At 40.6% G+C, this 26,741-nt stretch overlaps 1 long non-coding RNA gene across 1 annotated transcript in view; it reads left to right on the forward strand.

The window, feature by feature from the left end:
• Window positions 1-25,779, forward strand: part of LOC115490981 (uncharacterized) — a 37,599-nt gene extending 11,820 nt beyond the window's left edge. Inside the window, exons 2-4 of the long non-coding RNA XR_003956925.4 lie at window positions 8,168-8,324; window positions 10,605-10,786; window positions 21,734-25,779. This is a non-coding gene — a long non-coding RNA (uncharacterized lncRNA). The remainder of the gene's footprint in view (window positions 1-8,167; window positions 8,325-10,604; window positions 10,787-21,733) is intronic.
• Window positions 25,780-26,741: the final 962 nt, after the last annotated feature.

The following is a 26,741-nucleotide window of genomic DNA, read 5'->3' on the forward strand; positions in this document are numbered from 1 at the left end:
GACTGTTTGCTGTTGCCAGGTTAGACTCAAAGTGTCATATGTGCTAAAATAGTTCTTTCTTTTTCTGACAACTCTGACAACATAAAATGTTGCATAACAGGGGGATATATAAATTGTGGGGAAACCTGACCACAGAGAAACAGGAGAATTATATATAGACTTTATATAACATTTATATATATATATATATATATATATATATATATATATATATATATATATATATATATATATATATATATAAATCTTTATAAAACATTGTGGCATTTTTTCTTTCTTGTTGCCGTCCAAGAACTTTGGCATCATCTGTTTTTTGCAAGAGATATCATATCTCTAGAGAGAATATATACATATTCATGTATATAAACTCAAAAATCCCAGCAAAAGTTATCCTATCAACATCTAATGAAAGGCTGTATCCACTAAAATAAAGCAATACTGAAGACTAGTAATGACTGTCAATACTTATGAACATTTTTGTTGCATTCCTCATATCCTTTTTTTCCTGCAATTTTCACAGCACAAAATGTTACTATTAAAGGGAAACATTTCAACAACTTGAATTGGTTTGATTTCAATAGAAAAAGATAAAAATACTTAAAATTAAACAAGTTTTAAATGTTTAGCTGGACTGCAGACATGGCTTTCAGTATCTCACAAGGTAGGGACACTAGGAAAGAAGGAAAATACAAAAAGAAATGCTGTCTGACTAGAAAGCATGGATAGGCAGAAGGGCTTTCTTCAAGTTAAAGATTTTTCAGAGCACATATGCCTTTGTGTACTGTCACAAATGAAAACCTAATCTCTAAAGTAGATGTTAATTAATTTTCACTGCTGCACCATTAATACATTCCCAGGTGCTTCCCAGCTTTGATGTTATAGTGTCTGGGAGAGGGGAAACTGCTGACTGCCTCTTCAGACAGCTTCTCTTTTGGGTGCCTCATTCCACGAAATATATTTGCCCAGCCAGGACTGTCCTACAGGCCCTGGTATATTGTGAACGAGAGAGTAGGAAAAGGGCACCTACACATGAGAATGAGGCACTGGGTCTTATTTAGTGAGAGCTTGGCATGATATTTTCCTACTCAGATCTTGCTGGAGCTCCTCAAAACATGTACTTTGAAAGATGACAAGCACCTCAGGTCTCAACAGAATAGAATGTTACTCTCCATTCTGGTCTGCATGGTATTTTTGGATGTTGGCCAACTATTAATGTTCCATGGTGATTTTTTTTTTAACTTCAGGCTAAACTAATAAATTAATAATACTAACAGCAGGGGGAAAAAACTCAGCCACATCTGTCTTTAATTGTCTGTTATAATCACAACTCCTATGATCATTTCTGTTATGTAAGCATAATAAGATCATTAGGTGATTTTTTTAGGTTCTTATCATTATTCAGCTCAAGACAGAGCAGCTATTATAACATAGTTTCCACTCCCACAATAATCAGTTTCTTAGTATACTCCTTTACTGTTTTTGCAACAAAGGATGCTGATAGCTCAACTAACAGTCAAAAAGTCAGCGGATATATGCAAGCATGGCTGACTCCTAAGTCACCTTTTGTTGTTACAAAGTGTCTATACTTAAGTATCCTTTTTCAATATTCTGCATTTCCCTATGCATACAGGGTTTTTTACATATTCTAAAGCAATTTTTTTAAAAAACCCTCTCTGGTATTTATTATCTACAAAATACACAATTATACCATGGTTATGGTTAGAATTGACATTTAAAGATAATAATGACCCATGGGAGGGACATCCTTCACTAGATCAGAGTGTGAAAACTGACCTTGGATACTTCCAGTGATGGGGCATCCATAACTAATCTGAGCAACAGTTTCAGGGTCTCAACACCCTCACTGTAAAAGATTTCATCCTTATATCCAAGCAAATCTGCCTTATACCATTGTCGCCTCTCCCCATTATGGGGAAGTTGACTGTAATGAGGTCTCCCCTCAGTGTCTTCCAGGATGAACAGACCAGGTGACCTCAGCTGTTCCTCATGCAGCTTCTCCTGAAGGCACCTCACCATCTCATGGGCCTCCTTTGGACACTCTCCAATAGCTTTTTTTCTCTTCTGTTGTGGCACCCAGAACTGCCCCCAGCACTCAAGGTTAGACCACCCGAGCTCAGAGCAGAGCAGGACAGTCCCCTCCCTTGCCTGGCTGGCCATGCTGTGCCTGATGCCCCCCAGGACACTTGGCCATCCTGGCTGCCAGGGCATTGGTGACTCACGTTCAACTTGCCACAGACCGAGACCCCCCGTATCTCAATTGTCTGCACATCCAGGCCTGCCCCATCCCAGGTGCAGAAGTTCCAATTCCACACAAGACATACACATTCCAAGTACTGGCTGCAGAACTCCAATGCAGCCAAAGCTGGAACTTCTGTAAGTTCATGAATCAAGGTCTAAATCAAAATCTTTGAGGCCCAAATTTATCTGTGAGCCTGCATGTTCTCCTTCAGTATAGACCTTAAAAACAGTGATATAATATGTACACAGAAGCATGATCTCAGCTTCTTTCTTAAAGCTTATTTCAGTGGTTTGGAAACCATGATACTAAAACAGTGTCAGGGAAAAGAATCACTATGTCTTCTTTCATCACTTGCACTCCAACACTGCAGACAAACACTTGAATAGTAATCCAAAAAATAAACCTATTATTTAATATAATAATATTGCTGTTAAATAAGGGTTACCATCTGAGAAAACTTTTCCCAAAATTCAATCTGAGGTTCAATCCAAGTGCAGAAACTAGTTTTTCAAAGGTACTATTAGCTTTCTTCCTAATTTGAAAAACTCTATTTTACCACTAACAATGCTAACAAACAATAAAAAGATTTCACCAAAAATCATAGACACAATGTTACAGACATCTGTGAAAATGTAAATCTACTCAAGGTAGGAGAAAATCAGAAATTCAAGAATGCAAGTTTTATACTAACTTAGAGTTAAGTGTCCATCTTTAAAAAACAGGATGAGCTGGATCCTAATTTTTTTCTTTTTCCTGGCTCAGAGAAGTCAAAACATAATGCTTACTAATGTCTCACTCTCAAAGTTCCACTGAATCTGTCTGAAAGGATGCATGACATTTTTATTTGTCACTGTGCAAACATGTGAGATGTAAATAAATACCAGTGATAGACAAAGACACTACAGCCTGCATTCAGTGTTAGTGTGATAATACTGCAAACTGGCACTGCAGTTCTCTCAGAAGTGGGTTTGCAGTGACCTCTGTAGGACAGACCTGAGACAGGGTCCTTTCATGTTCGAGACTTGCTTTTTGAGAAGCCATAATTATATTGGACACTGCTGCAGCTTCAACATAATCCCAGTCTAGATTTTCTGCATAGTCATATTAAGAAGAAACTGGCCCTTCAGCCCCTAATACACAGAATGCCGGAGAGTTCTGCTGTAGCAGTGTGGCAGTGACCTCCCCACTGGTCCCTTCAGCCTTTGACAGCTTAGTGCCATTTGTGAATGTGATTAATTTCTGAAAAGTAGTTTCTGCAAAACCACCTGGTTTTGCTATACTTCAAGTTCTAGAGTATACAGAGATCCCCTGGCAACCACAATGGCTCATGGAGATGCATCCATCAACTACAGAATGTTCACTTCAGCATGACTGTTGGGATTATTTCTTAAATAACTGTGCTGCAAGACAGGGACAGTTTGTGAAGCATTTTGATCTCTTGCCTCTTGAACATTTTTAAGATAGCAACATTTTCTATCTGTCCAGGGAAAAATCAGTGGGGAAAAGCAGAAGTTGAAATCATTGAGTTATAGGTTCACACACGTCCTATCCCGGCCCAAGTTTCTGAATCAAAGAGACAAAATTAATTCCAATGTGTGTTGTTAAGCAAAATTCCTTTGACTAGTTCAAGAGTAATACTCCTTGCTTATCCAGGAAACCTGCAGTAAATTATTAGTTTTCATGACTATACAGGCCTTAGGACTAATCACCAATGAGCAGGAAATCCAAGAGATCAGGGGAAGCCAGCAAGAGTTTGTGAAATGTACATCTTGCTTGACCAACCTGATCCCTTCTATGACCAGATGACAACCTTAGAGAATGAGGAAAAGGCTGTGGATATTTCACCTTGAATTTTACTAAAGCCTTTGACGCTGTTCCCCACATTATTCTCCTGGAGCAGCTCTCTCTCCTCATGGCTCAGACAGGCATGCAGTTCACAGGGTAAAAACCCGGCTGTGTGGCTGGGCCCAGAGCTTGGTGGTGCATGGAGCTACATCCAGCTGGTGGCCAGTGACCAGTGGTGCTCCCAGAGCTCAGTACTGGGGCTAGTCCTTTTTAATATCTTCATCAGTGATGTGGATGAGAGTATTGAGTGTACCCTCAGTGAGATTGCAGATGACACCAAGCTGGGTGGGAGTGCTGATCTGCTGGAGGGCAGGAAGGCTCTGCAGAGGGATCTGCACAGGCTGGATCATGGCCAAGGCCAGTGGTGTGAGGTACAACAAGGCCAGGGCTGGTCCTGCCCTTGGGTCACAGCAGCCCCAGGCAGTGCCACAGGCTGGGGCAGAGTGGCTGCAGAGCTGCCCACAGGAAAAGGCCCTGGGGGTGCTGGTGACAGCAGCTGAGCATGAGCCAGCAGTGCCCAGGGGGCCAAGAGGGCCAATGGCACCTGGCCTGTGCCAGCAACAGCGTGGCCAGCAGGAGCAGGGCAGGGATTGCCCCCTGTACTCAGCACTGGTGAGGCCACATCTCAAATCATGTGTTCAGTTCTGTGCCATTCACTATAAGAAGGACATTGAGGTGCTGGAGCAAGTCCACAGGAGGTAATGGAGCTGTGAAGTTTCCAGAGCACAAGATCCACAAGAAAACAGCTAAGGCAGCTGGGGTTATTTAGCCTGGAGAAAAAAGGCTCAGGGGGGACCTGCTTTGAACACTTAACCTGAAAGGTTTTGGTAAAATGGTGATCTGTCTCTTCTTCCAGGCAGCTAGCAATAGGACAAGAGGAATTGTGCCAAGGAAGGTTCGGGTTGGATATTGAGAAAAATATTTACACTGACAGAGTGGTTAAGCATTGGATCAGGCTGCTCAGTGAGTGGCGGAGTCACCATCCTTGGAAGCATTCAGAAAAAAAGAAAAATGTGATACTTTGTGCTATGGTTTAGTGGACATGGTGATATTTGATCAGTGCTTGGACTTGATGGTCTTGGATATCTTTTCCAATCTAAATTATTCTGTTATTCTGTTACCTGGGAAGTAGTATTGCAGCAAAGAAACCCAGCCAAATGCTTGGTTTACTGGCAAAGGCAGAGATAGTAGATCCAGGGAAGTTATCCTTTATCTGTTAATGAATCAGCCTTGGCTATGAATTGCTGTGTCCAGTTTTGGATTCCAAATAATATAGGGAAAGAGATGGATATATTGGGCTAGCCCCCCAGCCTTCTGTCAACCTAGAAAAAGGGATGCGAGATCTGTTGCTTTTTTGACTTCATAGAATGATAGAATGGTTTGCATTGGAAGGAACCTTTGCAGGTCATCTTGTCCAACTCCCCTGCAACAAGCAGAGATATTTTCACCTAGATCAGATTGCTTAGAGCCCCATCCAACCTGACCTTGAGTTTTCCCAGGGATGAGGCATCCACAAGCTCTCTGGGCAAGCTGTTCCAGTGTTCTACCCTCTCATTGTGTAGTCTGAATCTGCCCTTTTATTTTCAAAGTTCTACCTTTTGCCCTGCTATTTCAGTCCCTCCAAAAAATGTCTTTGTTAATCTTCCTTATAAACCCCCTTAAGTATTGAAAGGCTGCAAATAAGGTTACCCAAAAGCCCTCAGGCTGCTCTGATCTGTTCATCCCCAGCCTGTGCTAATACCAGAGCTTGCCCTAACCCAGATCCAGCACCTTGCATTTGGTCTTTTTGAAACTCATGACATTTCCATGGACCAACTTCATAGCTTGTCCAGGTCTCTCTGATGGCATCCTGTCCTTCACGTGTGTCAACTGCACCACTCAGCTTGGTGTCATCTGCAAACCTGCTGACGGTGCTTGATCCTTTTGTCTGTATCACAGATGAAGACACTAAACAGAATCAGTCCCAAGACAGATTCCCGAAGGACACCATTCATCACTGATTTCCAGACAGACCTTGACCTGCTGCTCTCTGGATGCAGCCATGCAGCCTTGTCCACTCATCAAATCCCTCTCTCCAATTTAGAGAGAAGGATGTTGTGAGGAACTGTTACAAGGCTTTACAGAAGTCTAGATAAATGTAATCTTTATCCCTTCCTTGCCCACTGAACTGGTCCCTCCATCACAGAAGGCCACTTGGCTGGTCAGGCAAGACTTGCCCTTGGTGAAATTGTGATGGCTGTCTTGAATCACCTCCATGCACCATAGCACCTCCTCTAGGTAGATCTGTCCCATGCTCTTCTCAGGCACAGAGCAGAGGACTTCCCAGGGTCCTCATTTCTATCCTTTTAAAAGATAGGGACAATATTTTCTTTTCCACTCACCTGGGACTTCCCCTGATTGCCATCACTTTTTAAATATGACATAGAGTGGCCTGGCAACTACATCAGCCAATTCTCTCAGAACTCTGGGATGTATCTCATCAGGTCCCATAGACTTATATTTTTTCAGATTTGTCAAGTAGTCTTGAACCTGATCTCTTACAGTGGGAGGACTTTGCTGCCCATCCACTCCACAGCTGTGGGAAGAGATTGCCAGTGAAGACTTGGGGGGAAAGCTATCCAGTACCTGAGCTTTCTCATCTCTTGTTACCAGTTTGCCAGTTTTATTTATCAGGGAGTTACACTTTCTCTTACCTTTAACATTCTCATGGGAGGATATAAGGAAGATAGACACAAATTCTATTCAGAAGTGCACATCAGTAGATTAAAGAAAAAGAGACACAAGCAGGAGCATGACAGACTCAGACTAGAAGTATTAAAATGTTATTTACCATGAGTGTGGTTAAACACACTGGAACAGGGAGGTTTTAGAATCTGTCTGCCTGTCCAAGGCTATGATTAACTTGTTGTTGACCATGATGATGGACACAGTGATCTCCAGAGGTGCTGATGGGGTGAGCCACTTGTGATTCTTTCAATTGTCTCCCACATAAGATCATGCCAAGAAAGCATTGCTTCTGTTTAGCTCAAATTAACAAAAAGCAGTAACTATTCAGCTCCTAAGTCTAGACTCTCAGAACAAAAATATTCCACTGGCAAATACCATATGTCTTATGATTTTAAACTGCAAAAGCTTCAGAGAGCAGTACAAATTCTGACACTGTAGAGGACTAAGAGAAAAATGTTTTATAGTTCTTCCAACTGAAATTAGCATGAGCAAGCATCAATTTCCATAAAGATACCATCAAGACACAACGAACTGAGAAACTGGTATTGAACTGAGACATCTACATCAAGCTTGTTTTTGCTTCAAACAATATTTATCTTGAAAAATAAATCATGTCATGACTGAAAAAAAACACATTTCATAGGTCTATTTAAGTACTTTTTATGTGGAGATCACCTCAATTAATGGCAATACAGGTGTTGAAAGAATGTTCTCTATTTACAGATGAAGAGCCTGATTGAGCCTAGATGTATTTACAACCTCTCTCAGCAACCCTAATGTTAATAATGCAGTCTTTGCCTTGATGCTACCAATGAGCAGCACTTAAGCAGTCACCTGGCAGATCAGTGTGAACAGAAAAAGCTAAACAGCTTTTTCTTGCATCAGCAATTATCTCATAAGATCATATCATCATGCTTCACAAAATATATTGTTATTCACATTGAATGAGTCACCCTCTTGCCAAATCAGGAACAGGTGCAGGAATAGAACCAGAAGGAAGTGTTTCCTGCACCACACAGAAAACTAGTGCCTGAATCTTGTTAGAGAAGGCCATGTATCTGTTTTTCACTCAAGCCACGTCTCAATACCTCCACAATCAGCAGAACAGTGCATCCAGCAGTCTGGATTTCACAGCCTACCAGGTTTTCCTTTGTGCCCAGCATGCAAGTTAGGCATTATAGACATAACTCAAAGACTTGTATCATCCATACAACTCCAACCTCCCAAACAGCCATCAAAACAGCAGCCTACAATGTCATTCACTGGACAAAGTCTGTTTGCATGGTTTGTGCTGCAAGAACACAGTTGCTTCATGCCATTTTTTTTACTCTACAGCTCCAGTGTAGGACAAGAGAGGTCCAGGTCCCAGCTGAAGCACATTCCTGTCTACTCTCCCATTGGAAGCAGAAAGTGCTGCACCCAACTACACCACTGCTGAATGGACAATAAACTCTTCACACAGGTGTAGCTCACCCTACATGGAGACCTCCAGGTCAGTTGAATAATAAGGCTTTATATCTGAATAAAACACAGGCCCATGCCTTCTTATACTTTCTCACAAGCTAGTTTGGGCTTCACAGACAGTAGAGTAGTGTGTGCCAGGTTGTGGTTGAAAAAAGTGACTCAGGAACTGCCAAGCTCTGGATGGCAAGGATGTCACAGGAATGAAACAGAGGTAGGAAAATGTGCCATAAAACAACATGCCCTGTTACAACACATAACCACATATGCCCTATGTGGTGGTTTGGTGTTTTATAATTGTTCTTTTGTTAGTCAGTTTATAAGGGTTTGCTCCATGTACTCCGTTTTGTCCCCCTAGTGGTTTAGCCCTGAGTTGTTTACAGCACTGTCTTCCCGCCAAGTGGCTGTCAATTCCCATTTCAGGTTCCCCAGTGCCTCCCCTGCCTCCTTACATGCCCTTGTCAATCCCCGTTGCACTGCCTCCTACCCCTGTCTGTCAAATTGGGCACACCTCTTTTGTTCTAGAATGTTTCCTGTCTGTTGTCCCTTAGTAAGCCATTGGACTGTCAAACCTGCTCCCTCCCCTGAGTTGCCTTCATTGGACAACCCGACATGTTCTCCTCTCCTATTGCTTCCCCATTGGACGAAGGATGTTTCCACCCCTCATGCCCTTCCCCTCTTTATAAGATGTTGCAAACTCTCAGTTGCTGCCTGACCCCTCCTTGGTAATAATCTGCCCTGGAACTCATACAAGTGGTCCCTCTCTGTTTCTTCACCTCAGATCTTTGTGTGGCCCAGTTGCTGTGTCACCCATGCCACAGCTTGCCCAAGGAGGTCTCGGAAGGGATCTGGGGGCAGCCACTCTCGTGGTGCCCTCCGGCCACCGGGGAGTGTGCTAGCCAGGAAACCTCCACCCTGTGGGCACAGCCTGAGCCTTACAGCCCTGTATGGCATGACTAGATCAGCATGAAAGACTTTAGGAGCTTCAAATGTGTGAACACCAATTTCAGCATAAAGTGTTTTCACTATGCTGGAAGTATGACTGGGGAAAAAAACTGTGCAGAGAGAAATGCTTATTTGTCCAGGGCCATAATCTCAGTATCTGTAAACTCCATTAATATAACAATGCAAGAAGCAGAATTTAGAAATCCAGTCATTTCCACAAATACTCCTATAATTTGTTTCACCATTCATTTTTACAAGCCAATCCTCTCAGAGCTGCTCCTTTTACTTTTTTGAAAGCAAAATGTATTCCTATTGGTGAAGTTATGCAATAGGTCAAGAGTTTCTTGAGAAAATAATTTGGATCTCTGAGCATAATTGTTCCCATTAATGCAACAATTGATCCACTTATATATTAACCTACCAGAGCTGATACACAAAAATATGAAGGCACTAGATTTTCTTCCTTTGGAATTCAAATTACAGCACTTCACAGAGAGTTTAGAATGATTTTGGTATCTGACACTGGGCAATGCTTTGCTTATTTACTACAGATATACAGTATAAATTCCCTTTGTGGGTTATTCCCTCTGTGGAATAACCATTCATCTGATCCTGCACCAGTTTTCCACATTTGTTTCACATTCTCCCTTCCGAGTAATTTCTTACAACCCTGGAGAAAACCCAAAGCCCTAGTTGGCAAGTATCTGAAGCCTAGCCATGAAGCCTGTTGCCCTAGCCATGCCCTGATCATATTTATATTGTATCTGTAGTTGTTTCAAAGCAGTTGTTTCAGTGTTTTCACTGGAAGTGTTTCTCCGCTACTTCAAGCTACCTGTGAGACTGCAGTAAAGCCTTCTCTAAATGCTGAGAACTTCTCTTGAGCATCACCATTCCCAGGGACAAACATGCACTTAATGGTCATTTTCACCAAATATGTATGAAAACCTTTGTAACTTGTCAAACACTTAATATAAAAACTTTCTGTAACTTGCATTACATTGGTTTGTTGTAGGTGTTTTTCTGTTTGTTTGTTTCTTAGTTTCAATTTTTTATGTAAGCTGTTCGCTGGCTAATGGAGGTAAGGCTAGGCTGTCTTTGTGTTAGAGGTGATCATAAGTTACCTTTACACAGAAACTGAGCTACACCTTAGATGTGGTGTGAAGGAGGATCCCTGTACAGACAAATAGTGATAACAAGCAGTGGCAGAAGTTGGAGATATCTAATGGGAGAAAGATATTTCTGGCAAATGAAACAGTTCTTTGATAACAGCAGATGTTCAGCCTGAAGACATTTGTAGTTCAGCAGCTACTTTGACATTTATCATGCTTCCATTAAAAATCTGTTGTTTCATTTTAATTTGTTGTAGGAGCTGTGAATTCTTGGAGGATCTTTGCCGTCAGTGTGAGGAGTTACTAGAGGAAATGATCAGGCGCATAGCATAAGGGAAGAAGAAAGAGAGATAGGACATTCTCTGAGGCTCAATAGCTTGAAGAGCCACCAACCCCACCTGCAGTTGAGAAGCTGGCAATATTCACCCCTAATATGAAGGTAAGTGCAACCTCTGGAGAGTGAAGAGGTGGAAGCAGGTAACTTACAGCACAACGGGGAAGGCTCTTTTCTCACCTAAAGGCTTGCAGCTACACAATAGCTTCATTATCCTCAAAGCTGAGTAGAAGCTTCATGCACCTTCAAGCAAATATCTGGCCCATCTGACCCTAAAACAGCAATAGCACCGTGAGGAAACAGTAATTAATTACAGTGCAAGTCTCCTTGCTGCAGGGGACAGAATAAACCATCTGTTGACCTGACATACCAGTTGGATAGATTTACTGCCTGTCAGGGTCCTCTGTCCAGGATAATATGTAGGGACTGCAGAAGCGTGTCTGCCTCTCTGACAAATACTGCTGCTGATGTTCCATGGAAAAGGAAATAATACTGATAGGGAAAACTGGGCTCTTGGGCCCAGATGGTGTTCTCAGTCCTGCTGGTAAAAGGAAAAGAACCTGCATGTAGGTACAGAAGACTAAGGGACCAGATGAGAGGCATCCCCGAGTCCTAAGGGAATTGACTGATGTACTTGCCAAGCCACTCTCATATGTGGGTGATATTTGATTTGGTGATATTTGAAAAGTGATGGCAATCATGTGAAGTCCCAGATGACTGGAAAAAGAATACATGTACTCATCTTTTAAAAGAGTAGAGAGGAGGACCTTGGGAACTACCAATCTGTCAGCCTTCCCACTGTGCCTGGGAAGATCATGGAACAGGCCCTCCCAAAAGCTGTGCTAAGGCACACATAGGACAGGGAGGTGGTTCAGGAAAGACAGCATGGCTGCACCAAGGGCAGGTCCTGCCAGACCAACCCAGTGGCCTTCTGTGGTGGGGTGACAGGGGAAGAGTGACAGGTGTCATTTACCTGGGCTTCTGTAAAGCCTTTGACACAGGGCCCCACAACATCCTTCTCCCTTAAACTAGAGAGAGAGGGACTTCATGGGAGGACTGTTAGGCAGATAACAAATTAGTGGGGTGGTGCACCCAGAGGGTTGTGGGCAATAGCTCAGAGTCCTGATAGACCTCAGAGACCAGTGGTGTCCCTCAGGGATCTATACTGGGACCAGTTTTATTCAATATTTTCATTTATGACGTAGACAAAGGGATTGAGTGCACTGCCAGAAAATTTGCAAATGACACGGAGCTGAGTGATACACTTGATACACCTGAATGATAGGATGCCATTCAGAGGGACCTGGAAAAACTAAGCAAAGTCATCCATGGGAATTTCATTATCCCCATGTGCAACTTGGGCAAACCCTGGTATCAGAAAAGGCTGAGGACGAACAGGTCAGAGCAGCCCTGCTGAGAAGGGCTTGGGGTGCTGGGGGATGAGAGGCTGGACCTGACCCAGCCATGGGCACTCACAGCCCAGAAAGCCACACGTGGACTGCATCCAGAGCAGGGTGGGCAGCAGGGCCAGGGAGGGGATACTGCCCCTCTGCTCTGCTGAGACCCCACCTGCAGTGCTGCATCAGCTCTGGGGTCCCAGCATAAGAATGAAATTAGTCTAGAGGAGGGACGCCCAGAGTATGGGAGGTATTGGAGAACCTCTCCTGAGGTGAGGAAAGTCTGAGAGAATTGGATTTGTTCAGCCTGGAGAAAAGAAGGCTTTGGGGGACCCAATTGCAGCCTTCCAGTACCTGAAGGGAGCCTACAAGAAACCTGGAGAGAGACTTTGTACAAGATCATGTAGAAACAGGACAAGGGGGAATGGTTTCAAACTGAAAGAGAGTAGGTTTGGATTAGATATCAGGAAATATTATTTACTCTGAGGATGGTGAGGTACTGGAATGGGTTGCCCAGAGATGTTGTGGATGTCCTGGAAATATCCATGTCCAAACTGGATGGGGATCTGAGCAAGGTGATGTAGTGGAAAGTGTCCTTCCTCATAGTAGGGAGCATTGGCACTAGATGATCTTTAAGGTCCCTTCCATCTCAAGTTATTCCATGTTCCATGATTCTATGACCCAGAAAACACTGTGGTGCAGAATGCCTTCTTTGCCTCAGTCTTTACTGGCAATTCCATCTTTCAGAAAACCCAGAGACATGTGAAAAATGTGCAGAAAGGAAAATGCATAGGGAATTCTTCCTTGGTGGAAGAGGATCAGGTCAGGGAACGCTTAAGCCATCTGAACATGCCGAAGTCCTGTTGGGATTCACACGAATGCTGAATTAACTTGCCCATACCACTGTGAGGCAATTCTCAATAATTTTTACTAGATGTTTAAGAGACTAGAGAGTGTCTCCTGTGAGAAAAAGCTGACATGGGTTCAGCCCAGAAAAAAGAACTCATCCATACCTAAAAATACCCAAAGAGAGGGTGTAACAAAGAGAGCCATGCTCTCCTCAGTGGTGTTCAGTGACAGGAGCAGAGACAAAATGGAGGAAATTGTCTATGGGCATAGACTGAAACACAAGAGGTACTTTCTAAGCAACAGGAAACCCTTTTTTTCTGTGAGGATGACTGGGCACTGGCACAGGGTGCCCAGAGAGTTTGTCGAGTCTTCCCCATTGGAGATCTACAAAAGCCATTTGGACACAGTCATGGGCAAACCAGCTCCAAATGGCTCTGCTGCACCAGGGGGTTAGACCACAGGACCTCCAGAGGTGCCTTCCAAACTCAGGCATTTTGGAATTCTGTGTTTCATATGGCCTATCATTTGTATAGCTCAATAAAATAAATTACATACAACTTTCAATTCTTTCTCAACTTAGATCTTACATGGTGATAAATTGCATAACACTCCTGCTGAAAATGTCTTTAAAGTGGTGAAATACTACTAGTAACCAGGATAAAGCTTTTTAGCCAATTTATAATGTTATATGACAGAGCAGAATTAGGCAATTAACAATGATTATCAGATGTTTTTGCCATTACTTTCAAACAATTTTAGATATGTATCTCTGAGACCTTACTTGGTAATTTATTTCTGCTATCAGACCTAGACCAGGCTGTTCAAAACATGGGTTGTTTGGGCATTTAGTATTCTACACACAAACTCTAAGACATTAAATCCCTGATTTTTCTAACATTTTTTTTCTTGTGATCATGAAGGCTTTTGTGTAAATGTGTATCTTAGTCCTTCTGCTATTCCCAGAGCTGGGTAAGGTACTTGTTCATCATATTTTTTCTAGATACCATAGTCCTCTTACTAGTAAGGTTATAGAGTTTCAGTCCTAGATGCACCAATGCTTTACTTAATGTTGTGATGCTACTTGTTACCAGTGCAAGCTACTGATTTCCACCAAAACTGATCACTTGCATTGGTTCTGCCGTGGGTGCTTGGACTGTGCCTTGGAAGGGGAATTTCCAGTGTCCTCTTCATCAAAGTTTCAGGACCGAACTGAATCCAAGACTTCATGTTGCAGGCATTATAGTTCATTGCTAAGTATAACGTGTATGTAGGACTCTTACAAACCCTTCTTAAAACCACATTGTTTGCCCTTGTCTTAAGCAATTCACAGGGTCAAATATCCTTGGCTAGAATTCATGGGAGCTGTACCTTTCCTGAATGTTTCCTCTCTTAGGTCTGTAACATACCCATCTCTTTAAACAAAACTTACAGAGGGCCAGGGGAAATTACAACATAAAAACCTCCACCATATTTCCTGCAAGTGCAGACAAAACTATCCATGTCCTATGGATATGGAAACTATGACCATGTGAGGCAGCCACAAAATAATTTCACTTGAAAATTTGGCCTACTACTTATTTTATAGTGACTCTTTCTTGTTAGAGACCAGAATAAAGTATTTTGGTTTAAAAGGGCAGCTAAAAGGGTCAGATTTTTACAGGATTCACCAGTTCTTTTCTTTGTACTGTACTAATCTTGGTAGCTCTTATTTAATAGAGGATTTTCACTATAGCTTTGGGCATGACAAAATATCCATGTCATTTTGTTGTAGTCAGAACACATACGAGAGGGGAGGCTTAGGACTGTGACACTTACAGTCCCCATTGTATATAGAGTTACATATGCACTTCCCCATCTGTCCCATAGCTTTATTAACCAGCCCTTTTCAGTAAGAGTTTAGTCTATTCCAGAAGGAATCATTAACTTTCTGCTACACACTAATTATGATTATAACTGGTTTGATTTTGTTTTCTCCTTTCTGTGGCTGGAGTGAGAGTTGTTTTGACACTTAACTTAGGCTGGTTTTATTTTATTAAAATATGTAGTATCTCCTCACCATGAAGCCATACACTGCATTTTTATCAATTGCAGGACTCCATCACTCAGCAGTAAGCAAATCTGCAGAGTAAGGATGACAAAAGGAGCAGGTGCTATTTACCTTGACTAAAACTACCACAAGATGTCACCAGTGTCAAATATAGAAAAGTACAAAAATAGCTCACAGGCTTATTCAGGAAGTGTTTGCAAAGCTAGTTTACAAAATACACATGCTATAAAAATCACCACTGTTGTAAAAATTTGTTCCGTTAAAGCAATATTTTTTATAATACGTACAAGAAACTGGTGTTACACCAACCTTTTAGCTTGGTTTAAACAATGATTTAGCTTGTAGTTGTTGCTTGCATCTAAACCTGTTTCTCTGGTTTTATTTAAAACTTTTAACACTTTTTAAAATATAGATTCAAAATTAAATATTGAAATATTGAGATAGATGTTCTCTCACTAACCAATATTTTTCCTGAACATTGTGTGTTGTGTGCTTTTTCAGTGAATTCATTCCTTTAACATTGGCTATGTTCAAGATTCTAAGTTAGGAGGATTTGGAAAGTAATTTCATAGTTGGAAATACTTTCTCTTTTCTTGTAGTTTTCTTCAGAGTGTTATGGTTTTTTGATTTGGGTTTTTGTTTTAGATGATGTGTGCTATGTTTGGACACACTGCTTGACATCTCACCTTTTAAATAGTTTGCATCAGCACAGTTTAATACATTATCCCTCTAATCTGCCATTTTTTTATATCTACATTATTTTAGTAAAAGGGAGATGTAACGAAAATGTACGTTTACGATCACTCAAGATGTTAGGTCAAAACTGTACCCATTTGTTTCATCTACAGGTTTGTTAGTTAAGAAACATCATCACCATTTAGTGATGTCACTTTAGTAAACAATATCTCCATTTATCATTGTTCACATACAAAATACATTGTTTACATACAAAAATAGGGAAAGTAGTGTAACTTGATCCCAGATAGATAAGAAACTGGATCCTTTCCAGAGCACTGATTCATCAACTGGATTTATGGGAGGGTGTTCTTATTCTACCAGTATCTTCAAGTAGGCAAAATCAACAAAGTTGCCAGGAATGTTAATATTCCTGTTTTACATTTACTCCAAATTCCTTCTCTTTCATACTTTACCATAACCAGTCACATTTGTCTCTTCTCAAGCTCCTTCCTCTGAAGGATTTTGATACGTATTGTTCTCATTCAAAAGCATGTTAGAAAGCAACTTCTGATGGGGTTGTGAACTTCTTTATATGAAAACTACTCTCAAAAGACAACACTGCAGCTCAAATACACCTTCAGCCACACACATTTCTGACACCAAGAGGGGCTGTTCCTGCCCTGCCATTTGTGTGACATGATTTTAAAATAATTTGTTATCATATTATTGTGATGATCCTCAAATGCAATGGTTAAGCCTTGATATATTTGCCCTAATTTTATGGCTATGTGAATTGATACCTTAGGATTTTAGCTTTTATATTCTTCATATTTTTGTAATCCTACAATTCTTTAGTGTATAACTCTAAACTCCATAGAGTGTTAGCTACTGCTTTCCCATTTTGGTCAGACAAAACAATTCCTCTCCAGGCCTGGGAATCAAGGATATCTTACTGTCTCAGGCCCTGAGAAATGTAATCAAAAGTGAGTTTGGGATGAGGAGCCAACCTAGGGTAAATTGCATCAGAACCACTTAGAGACGATGATCAAAGAGAAGCTTCAGTGAAACAGGAATAAGAAATACAGTAGCTGAAAAAATTAGGAGCCCTCAGAACCAGAAATATTCATACCTGCCCGAAGATCCCACAGTACCTGACTGGCAAGAAAATGTACTACAGATTGTGGATATGTGCGATGTGAGCTCCAGCAAGAGGGAGAGGTACTGGCCCTTTCTGTCACACTTCCAGGGTTCAGGGAACACCTAAGGGGCTCACTATACATCCCAGAGCTGGCACACTGTGGGTGCAGAGAAAGCTTGGGCACTTCTGCTCTCCTTCAACCTTGCTTTCCTCATTTGCCTTTGAATTCAATAATGAATAGTAAACTCAAGAGGCCAGTTTCTCATCTCAAAGCCATTCCACAGGTCAGGGGGAAAAGGCTGGTGGGCTACTGCCCCATGAATACAGTCCTCTATTGGCAAAAAAATGGGACCATTTGAGAAATGGAACATTGGAGAAACCATCATTTCTTATGTAAGTGTCTGTCAAAAATGCTTGGAAGAAAAGCATCTGCTCATTGGTGTGCCAAGAAGAGCCGTAAGCTGAGGGCTCCGCATCTTCACAGTATCAAAGTGTTTTCTCATGTCCAGAGGGAACATCCTGTATTGCAATATGTGAAAGCACAAACAGGGAGGCAGGCTAGTGATGCCTACTGTTTTTTGCAGCAGTATACCAAAGGGCCTCCAACAGTCCTGATACCCTGTTGATGTGTGTCCTTTGTTTTCTGGAGAAAAGATGTGTAACAGAGGAAGAAGCAAGATACCCTCAGTTGTCCCAGCAACTATTAAACCAGGAAACAGCCCGAGACATTGGGCTGCCTATCTATTGCAGGCTTCAAAGACAAAATGGGAATAGTCATGACACCAGGCCTACCATGAAGCACAAATGCAGTGAGTGAAAAGTACTTTTTGTGTGTGATGTATTTTGTTCCTTAAGTCCTGTGGTGACATCATGGCAGCACAAATATAAAGGCTCCTTCCTCTTCTCCTCTCCCAGTCAATTTCCCAAATAGGGAGAAATCAGGGGGTTTGAGTCTGAGTGACTTCTAAGTCACCTGCAGCAGTTCTCTCAATTTCATATCAACATCCAATTCTGCTTCAGAAATGTGCTCTATAACAAATACTTGAGATAGGGAGTACAAATTCTCTGACTCAGAGTACAGTTTCTATCAAAGCTGTCTGTGTTCATAGTCCTTGAAAAAAGCCACAATATTTCTTCATCAGTCACATGGCTGGCTAAAGGAGTTAAGACACTTCTCTAACCATACTGCCTGTGGATGTCTGGAAACAGAATTTTAAAACTGCTCATTTGCAGATGTGTCCCTGTCCCTGGCTAAACTAGATTCTACCACACCCAGGGATTTGCAGCAAACTGCATAGGTTCAGTCTAGAGTATTTCCTGTCTTTCCATATAGATTTCTTAGCAATAAGTAATGTGGAAAAATATGTGAAACAAAAGGGCAAAAAATCCCTTTTATACATTACATTAGAAACTTTGTTTCAGGTGCTGCTGTTGTGATCTACTTTCAGAGTGTTTCAAGTTATTAAGTACAGGAGAAACAGGAAGAGAGACATAGGATCAGAAACAGATGAAACAAAAATGAACCAAACCTCCGACTGAGTAATATTGTCCCTTTCCCTGTTCAGCAGTGCAATACTGTCTACGTCTATCTTAGCAGAAATGCAGACTGAACTACACAGTCCCTTCTGGGAAAATGACCTGAGACCACTGGCCTGGTGGTCCAGTACCAAGACTGGATCAATCTTTTCTAGGCTGTGTACTAGCAAGTACTTTGGAAATTACCTCATTTATCTCTGCAGCAAATATTTTTCAGTCAGTGACCAGTTTTCCATAATGAGGCTGTTCCTAGTTTGTGTCTTTAGCTGTGTATTGTGGCAGTAACTGTTGCACTAACTCACGAGCAACACCAGTTAGCCACTCTGCTTTAATATAAACCAGATGCCTGTGGAGAGTTTAAAATGCTAATTCCTTTATGAAGATTGTTGTTCACTTCTTTTTACTGTGTACACCATGAAAGGTATTCATGCTCATAAAGGTCATCATCAGCTTCACTGCAGAGAGTAAGAAGGGCTGCATGGCCTTCAGAGGAATCACAGCATGGGTTTGGTACAGGCTGTAGCTTTGCAGCTTTGTGACAAACTCTGGGATTAGGTAAGTGGCTTTGCAGGACAAGATAGTAAGAGTGAATGCTAGACAAAGTGGAGATAAATTCCACAGAATCTGAGTCTACAAGCAATAGTAGTACACCTCAGTGTCTTATACCAAAGCTGTTCCTCTTCCTTTTCATCAGCTGGGCAGGAAAGGCAGAGAAGACTGCTGCTGGGAGATAATAAGCTCTACAATGCAGGCAAACCAGAAACAGGCATTTCACACACCCTCTATTGTCCACAAGTGAATTCTCCATGTCATATCTGACCTTTCTTCTCACTACTTTGATTTCAAACATAACTACCCCTTTATATCAGAATGAATAGACTCTGTAAAAGACTGAAGAAATGAAATGCAGATAGTTTACTAGTCTTTGAGGCTGTACACCACTAAGTGATAGCCTTTTATTATAAAAATTTGAAAAAGCACATTTTTTTAATGTACATCAAAGTTTTATGAAATTCTACTTAAAGACCATTTGTACAACAAACATTAAAAAAAACTGTCTAAACAAGAATTGGGATTTTTTTGTTGTTGTTGTTGTTTGTTTTGTTTTGTTTTTATTTTTCCCCCAGCCTAAAGGCACCATTTTGTAATGATGTAGCATTACATATAAAGCTACAGAGTATGTCAGATCATACAGTCAAGCCTTCAAAAACCAGGAAATAACTAAATTCAGGCTGGTGTAAATAACTAAATTGGCAGCTGTTTCTGGAAAACAATGATGAAAAGTTTGAGACCAGGTGCTTTGTTGATGCCAGGCTGCTTGAACGCAGCCTCCCACAGGGATGAGTAACTGCATTGAGCTGAACAGATTCATCACCCACTCTAACTTCTTCCTATCATATACCGCTCATGTGCAGAATTAAATCTTAGTGATATTTTTTTTAAATACATGGGAAAATATGGCAGTACATAATTTGGATGATTGTATTGAAGTATGAATATTATGAATATTATGAATATTATGAATATTATGAATATTATGAATAAAAAGTTATGGGGTACAAAAGACATTACTAAGGGTTTTGCTATTGCTCTGCTTTTGAGCTAATCAAAACAAAGAGAAAGAATTTAGTAAACTCTCATGTTCCAGACAGTTTTGTACTACAATCAGTGATAAATATATCTTCAAAGATATTGACACGAATATTTGGAAGCAGTGTTAGTGACACAGTGAAGTGTGTTGCTCTTCTGTTTTCTCACTTAAGGCAGGAACCGCATGTCTTTTTAGAGCGACATGCAAGACCAATTCAGTAGCACAATGCTAGAAGATAGAAAACACAAAAAAAACCTCCATCAAAAGGAGAGTTGATGTAAATCTTGGGTAATCAGAAGTCAAAAAATACCCTGAACATAGTTATCTCTATGTCCTGCTTCACTTTGCTGTGGATGTGCACATCAACAAAAACCACCCCATCCACTCTGTAACTGAAGGCCTAGGCTTTTTTCCCCTGGCTGCAGCCTCCTTTCAAATCCCATGCACTCCTCCAAGAATGCAGGTGTGGAAGTGTCCCAGTGTGTCAAATATGCTGTATATTCTTCTGTACATCAGGTATAATGATTCACAATGAGCCACTTCAACAAATAATCAACCCTCAACCTTTGCCAAGGGTTACCATTCGACCTTTGTTGAAAGTGTTACCTTTCTTTTATTTTTCCATTATAGATATTTGCATTTGTAGATGTTCTGAGAGTTGTCACTACAATGTAGTAACAGTTACTCACTGTTTAAAATCGTAGTATATACCACTGGCTTTGTGGCTCCCCATAAAGAAAAATTTTCATTTTAACTGAACTCTGTGGACTCTTAACAGCATTTTTGCACACTGAACAGCACATAAAACATCCTAGTGTTAAAAGGCTGCGAAGTCTCCAGATCTATGCATAGCTTTAGTTTAAAAGTTTGAAAGAATAATCAGCACCCCATATGGTTTTCTGTTCCCACAATTGACAGTCATACCTTGAAACACCCTTCAGATCTATTCAGCAATTATGTCTCCTCCCTTTTCTGTATTTGGTTTAGAACCAGTACAGGAGAGGCAGATTACCAAAACTAACACTATATTGCAAATGTCAGCTTCATAAAGACTCTTTTCATCTGCAGCTAGGTCAAGAGAACTGCAACATCATCTAATTTGATCTTTGCACTGCCAGCTATAATGGAAGGCTATTTTCCAATGAATTGTGACAGCAGCAGCTGTATACAAAATTGGAGTTTCTTTCCAAATAGTAATACTGCTTAATTGTTGTCTGCTGCAGAAGAACTAGGCAGGATTCCTCGCATACTTCTTGTCTACATAATGGGGAGAGGCAAATGCATCCAGACATTTCAGACCAGGTTCTTCACAAGTTTTTTGCTAATGTGGTTCTTAAAACTGAGTTTTTTCTCTCTACAGCCCCACTTCATTAGAGGTGATGGGCAAGAGTACACTTTAGGTCCTCTGTAGGGCTGTACAATTTTTCTGCATTGATTACCCGATAAAATGGGTTCCCTTGTTGCTATATAGAAGTAGAGGAACGCTAAACACAAGGATGACTTCTCTCTGCAATGCAGTTTTCCAGCAGTTGTTTCATCTGCACATTTAGGACAGATTTCTATCCTGAACACATATCTCAAATGCTATGGACATGCTCAGAATCTAAGCATCTAGGCCTCTGAATACAGCAAATCTGCAAATTTATAAATGGTCCACACACTCCAGATGCGCAGCTATATTTTTTGCTCCTTTGTCTACCATATTTTGTTGAAAAGTTGTCCTTGCCGTATAAAACTTTGAGAATTTGAAGGGTTCTGTGCTAGCAGACTGAGAAGTCTTAACTTCTAAAATTTCAAAATGCTTTTGTGCCAACAGGTCCTTCAGAGAAGACAATGCAGTCTGTTTCTCAACACCTTGTCCTTGAGGCATTGGGAAACCATTCCAAACAACACTTTCAGCTGTATATCAGCAGGATGTCCTAGTAGAGAAGAAGGTATGGATACATTAAACCACCAGAAAAAGAATAATCAGCACGCCATACTGTTTTCTGTTCCTAGAATTGACAGTCATGCCTGGGAAAATGTGTTTCAGATCTATTCAGACCGTTGCCAGACCGTGTTGTGAAAGCAAACTCTCTTGTTAAAAGACGGCTGGGGGCGCTGTTCTTTCCACAAAGGCACACATAAGTTCCACCACTCTTGGTGCAAATTAAACATCTAAGAGCCTGTTTGAATATGGGGCTGAGCATAAAATTATTTGACAAATGATGTCAGTACAAACTAGTTACTGTCACAGTAGGCCCCTATTAAGAAACAAAAATATCTTCAGTCCTATACTGAATATTCAGAAAAATCTGATCATTGCTTTTAAAATTGTGATGTGTGACTCTTTTACACCTTAACACTGCTCTATTATGAATTGTTCTTTATGAAAAAGATACTAATTGGTCATTCACAGTCAGTGTTTGCATATTCTTAATAACCTGGCTTTAATTCACAGGGTTTATGTAATCACTGTTAGATAAAAGAAACAAATAATTCAAGTAACATTTAGTCTACTGACAACATCTAAAATCTAGTGCTTACTCAATTTACTGGACTCTAAATCTATAAAATGGCAGGTAACTTGATTTTCATTACCTGATATTACTTTCTTTCCTGATGTATTTTCACTTACAGTATTCATTTCACATAATTTGTTTTGTTCCCATATACAGTCTTATTACCTTTCATTATTACTAAATCATCCACCTACAGATCAGCGCCTACTCAGTGCAAGCTCTCACTCCACAGCAAACCATTCCTCTGCTATCATTGCATTGGGATGTTATGTGGTCATCATTTCTCCAGCTCAAAAAAACCCAGGTTTTCCTCCCTTCTCTTCTCAATTCTTCCGATGTTGTATCAAGAATGATACTCTGCATGTTAGCCCCAGTTATTCAATCTGTACTTTAAGAAAATCCCCACACAAACAGCTTTGCAGGAAACTAGCAGTATTTTCTCCTGCTTTTCTGCCCTGCATTTCACCCCTTTGCAGAACGGTGTGGTTTAGCCCTCTTCCTAAAATGGGACTTTGAAGGTAAGTGTCATAGACCAGCCTGCTGTGCCAAGTCTGCCTGCACAAACAGAATGAAAGACAAAAAGACTGGTTGTGGTCCTCAGCCATGGCCGAGAGCCTGATATTATCTGCATTCAGAGAAATCCCACCAAAAGACTCGCTCCCAAGGTGTAGCTTAGTTTCACAGCATAAATTCAGTCACCAATTTTGTTGTACTACTCTGCATCAGTAGTAGAAAGTGTTTCTTATCAGTCTTTTCTAGCAGTGGAAGCTACATGAGCCAGTCATGGATGATAGCATCCCCCCTGAGCAGCAGACAATCCTTCCAGCAGCACAGAGAGTAAACTAAAAAAAATATATATACGTGAGGGTGTTTGATTGACAACACTATTCAAAAAATCAGTGATATTTGCCCCTCATGTACAGAAAACAGGAAAAATACTATCAATTAACCAATTAGAAAGAAAGATTTCTAAGTGACCTAACTTGCAGATATATTTCTTTCCATGTGGGCAATACAGTTTTGAAATTATGATTTAATCTTATTTAAGTGATAATAACATGAATTATAGTGAACATTCTGTACACAAAAGAAAAATTTATAAGACAAAATTGTTCTGCAAAGTAGGACAGAGTAGGATGAAGCAAAGCTCTGCTATTAGTTTTGCAAACTACCTGAAGAATTCTATTTACTTCACTTTCCTTCACTGAAAAAACTTTAAAGATATAAATTCCTACAAACTGGGGTTCTGCATGTTTATACTGAAGAAGGATTATTGAATGTCTAAGTGATCTGAGTTTATAATTTCAACAAAAATAATTGTTACTTAATAAAAAAGAGGGAAAGACACAAGGAGTGGCTGAGGTCACTTGCTCTGTTCAGTCTGGAGGGGACTAAGGGGAGACCTCATTGCAGTCCTCCCCCTTTAAGGGAAGAGGAGGGGAGGCACAGATGTTTTCTCTGTGGTGAGAGTGACAGGAGCTGTGGGAATGGCCTGGAGTTGTGTCAAGGGAGGTTTAGGTTGAATATCAGGAAAAGGTTCTTCGCACAGATGGTGGTTGGGCACTAGAACAGGGTCTCCAGGGAAGTGGTCACAGCACCAAGCCTGGCAGTGTTCAAGAAGTTTGGCTAACGCCCTCACACACATGGTGTGATTCTTGCAATATCCTGTGCAGGGCCAGGAGTTGGACTCGATGATCCTTGTGGACCTCTTCCAGCTCAGGACATTATATGATCCTGTGAAAAAAAAAAAAAAAACTTCAAATTCAAGGAAAATGCTTAAAGTTCTTGGAGGACAAAAAAATTAACGCAGTTCTAGGATCACAATAATTACCCTGTCTAAAGGTAAAACACTAAGGTGATGCCACATGCCTAGGAGCCTCCTCTTTGCAGCAAAAATCAGAGAAAATAAGAGGATGCAATGAACACATTAAAAACCAAAAAATTCAATTATTTCAATGACTAATGAAATTTCTTTCTTAACTATATGTGTCATACATTATTTCCTCAGCAGGGTTTTTATGTTTTCTGTCTCATTTGACTTGCAGGAATTTTACATCTTGAGACTGTCTTTGCGTATAACTAAGGATTCTCACAGTGCAAAAGTTATTCCAAGAGAGGGAAGCAAACATACACAGACACACACAAACTCATTCACAGATAAGACTGCAGGATCAGATAAGCCTCTTCCTCTGGGAAACAGAGTAACTAAAAGTGTTCTTATGATAAATTCTACAGACACTTTTTTAATTAAATTAAACACATGAACTTTTATAACCTGATTTGAACAAAAATTAGTCCACTTGTCATCTGACAACTGTTTAGTAGACTCCAGCCCCATTCCTAATGAATGGTGACCCATCATAGATACCCTGTAAATAATCATGTCACAGAAAACAGAAAATTAATGCTGTGAAAATTCAGCTTCCCTTTGCCCCAAAACATCAGACAGCGCAGGACTGCTTATATTGGTTGATGTATGTTTTTTTTGTTGTAGCTTGAAGGCTTCAGTTTCCACATCCATCTGCATAGTACCTTTCATGAGAACTGATGCAGAATAAAAGAAAACTTGCATTCATTTTTGAGCAAAATAACCGCTCACCATCTAAATAATATCCGATCAGAAGCAGATAGAAAGAATGAACAGCAATATATGAGAAGCAAAGGGAGAAAATGTGCCTACTTCCATGATTCCCCTCTTCCATCCTTTGCACTAGCACTGCCTAGTATGTCAGAATAAAGCTTTGTCCTTGCACTACTCTGGTACTCATATAAAGTCCCTGTGATGACAAACATTGCGTATCTGTGCTTTTAAAGTTGCACTTTAAAAAATGAACTCTGCTAGACAAAACATTACAGTCTTTTTTAGATTGCCTCAACATCTCTCCTTCCACCTGTCTTCTCACATTGTTATCATCAACATCAGCAGATCATTGCTGGCACATGTGCAATTATCTGATTTATTGTCAGAGACCAACCCTACTTTCAGGTTTTTCTACTGAGAAACCAGATCATTATCAAAATGTGTTTTTATGGATGAGAGCCAACCAACACCAAACCCAAAAAAGATGACAAGTTAAAAACAGAACAATAGAAACAAGAGACTGGAAGGTAATGCAACTGCATGCTTAAGAGCAGGAGAGTTCACAGGAGTGGGAGGTAAATTAAATTCCATAATGCTTCTAGTAATGGCAATAATTAGAGACAGGATATGAGCCTAACCTCCACTCTGACCCAGAATGGTAATACCAGTTTTTTAACACAACCACTGACAGATAGATGTAGGCAGGGATTTATTTCTACCAAGGAATGAAACAACACACAGCAAGACTGATCACTAAACTATGACCATGGAGCTGATCACTATAACGGTAAATTTAGAATAACAAGAAGGGAAACAACATGAGCCCTAATGAATACAGATGGGTATATTCAGTAAAGGGATGATGCTGTAAAACAAACATTTGTTCTGAACATTATAAAGTTCATCATAAATTAGGTTCTGTCAAGATTGAAATGAAAATCTGAAGTAGCTAGTTCTTTGCACAGTGAAATGATAAAAGTGTGACCAGGTCACTTATGTTCTTCAGTAAATTTGTAGAGACATGTATTTGCAATTAGCCCTGCATCCCAGACACTTACAGTTCTTAAGGCTGTTTCCATAGACAGCAATGTCTGCTTCGACCCTGTCAGGTTCTGTCCTGCAGGCTACAGCTGCCACTGAGCCAGGGAGGCATTGCTTCAGCCTGTGAAGAAGCAGCAGAACAAGCTGCTCTGTAGGAGACATGGGTCATCCAGAGATGCCCTTGGCACACACAAATTATGGTAAGTGTCAGGACTCTGATATACATGGAAAAGCAAGGAATCAAAGTCAAGTGAAAACTAATCCTGGAAGCTACTGGATTGACTAAGCCACTCTAGTAAAACTCTTGTCAGGTTACATGGCATAACTATAATTAACAATTTTGGAAGTACATGATTTACTACCATTTGAAGATACAGATATGTAAACTAACTGAATCTGTAGAAACTATGACTTTCCTTTTTAGTGATAAGTGCATAAATTTCTTTCATTATCCCACTTAAACACATAAGTAGCAATAAAAAAGGATCCTTTATCTTAGATCCACCCTTCCATATACTTTGAAACACAGTGGTTTTTCAAGTGTCATTCCTTTGCCTCATAGACTCAGAGGCTGAATTCATCCCTGGATAAGCTTGCTGCATGACATCTTGTGAGGTATCCGCTCCATGATACCAGATGTTTAATAGTGTCCTATGAGAGGATTTGGATTCATGGATTTCTGTCTGCATCCTAGTTACTTG

This window comes from Taeniopygia guttata, chromosome Z, assembly GCF_048771995.1.
Source record: "Taeniopygia guttata chromosome Z, bTaeGut7.mat, whole genome shotgun sequence".
In the NCBI taxonomy this organism is placed as follows: Eukaryota; Metazoa; Chordata; class Aves; order Passeriformes; family Estrildidae; genus Taeniopygia; species Taeniopygia guttata.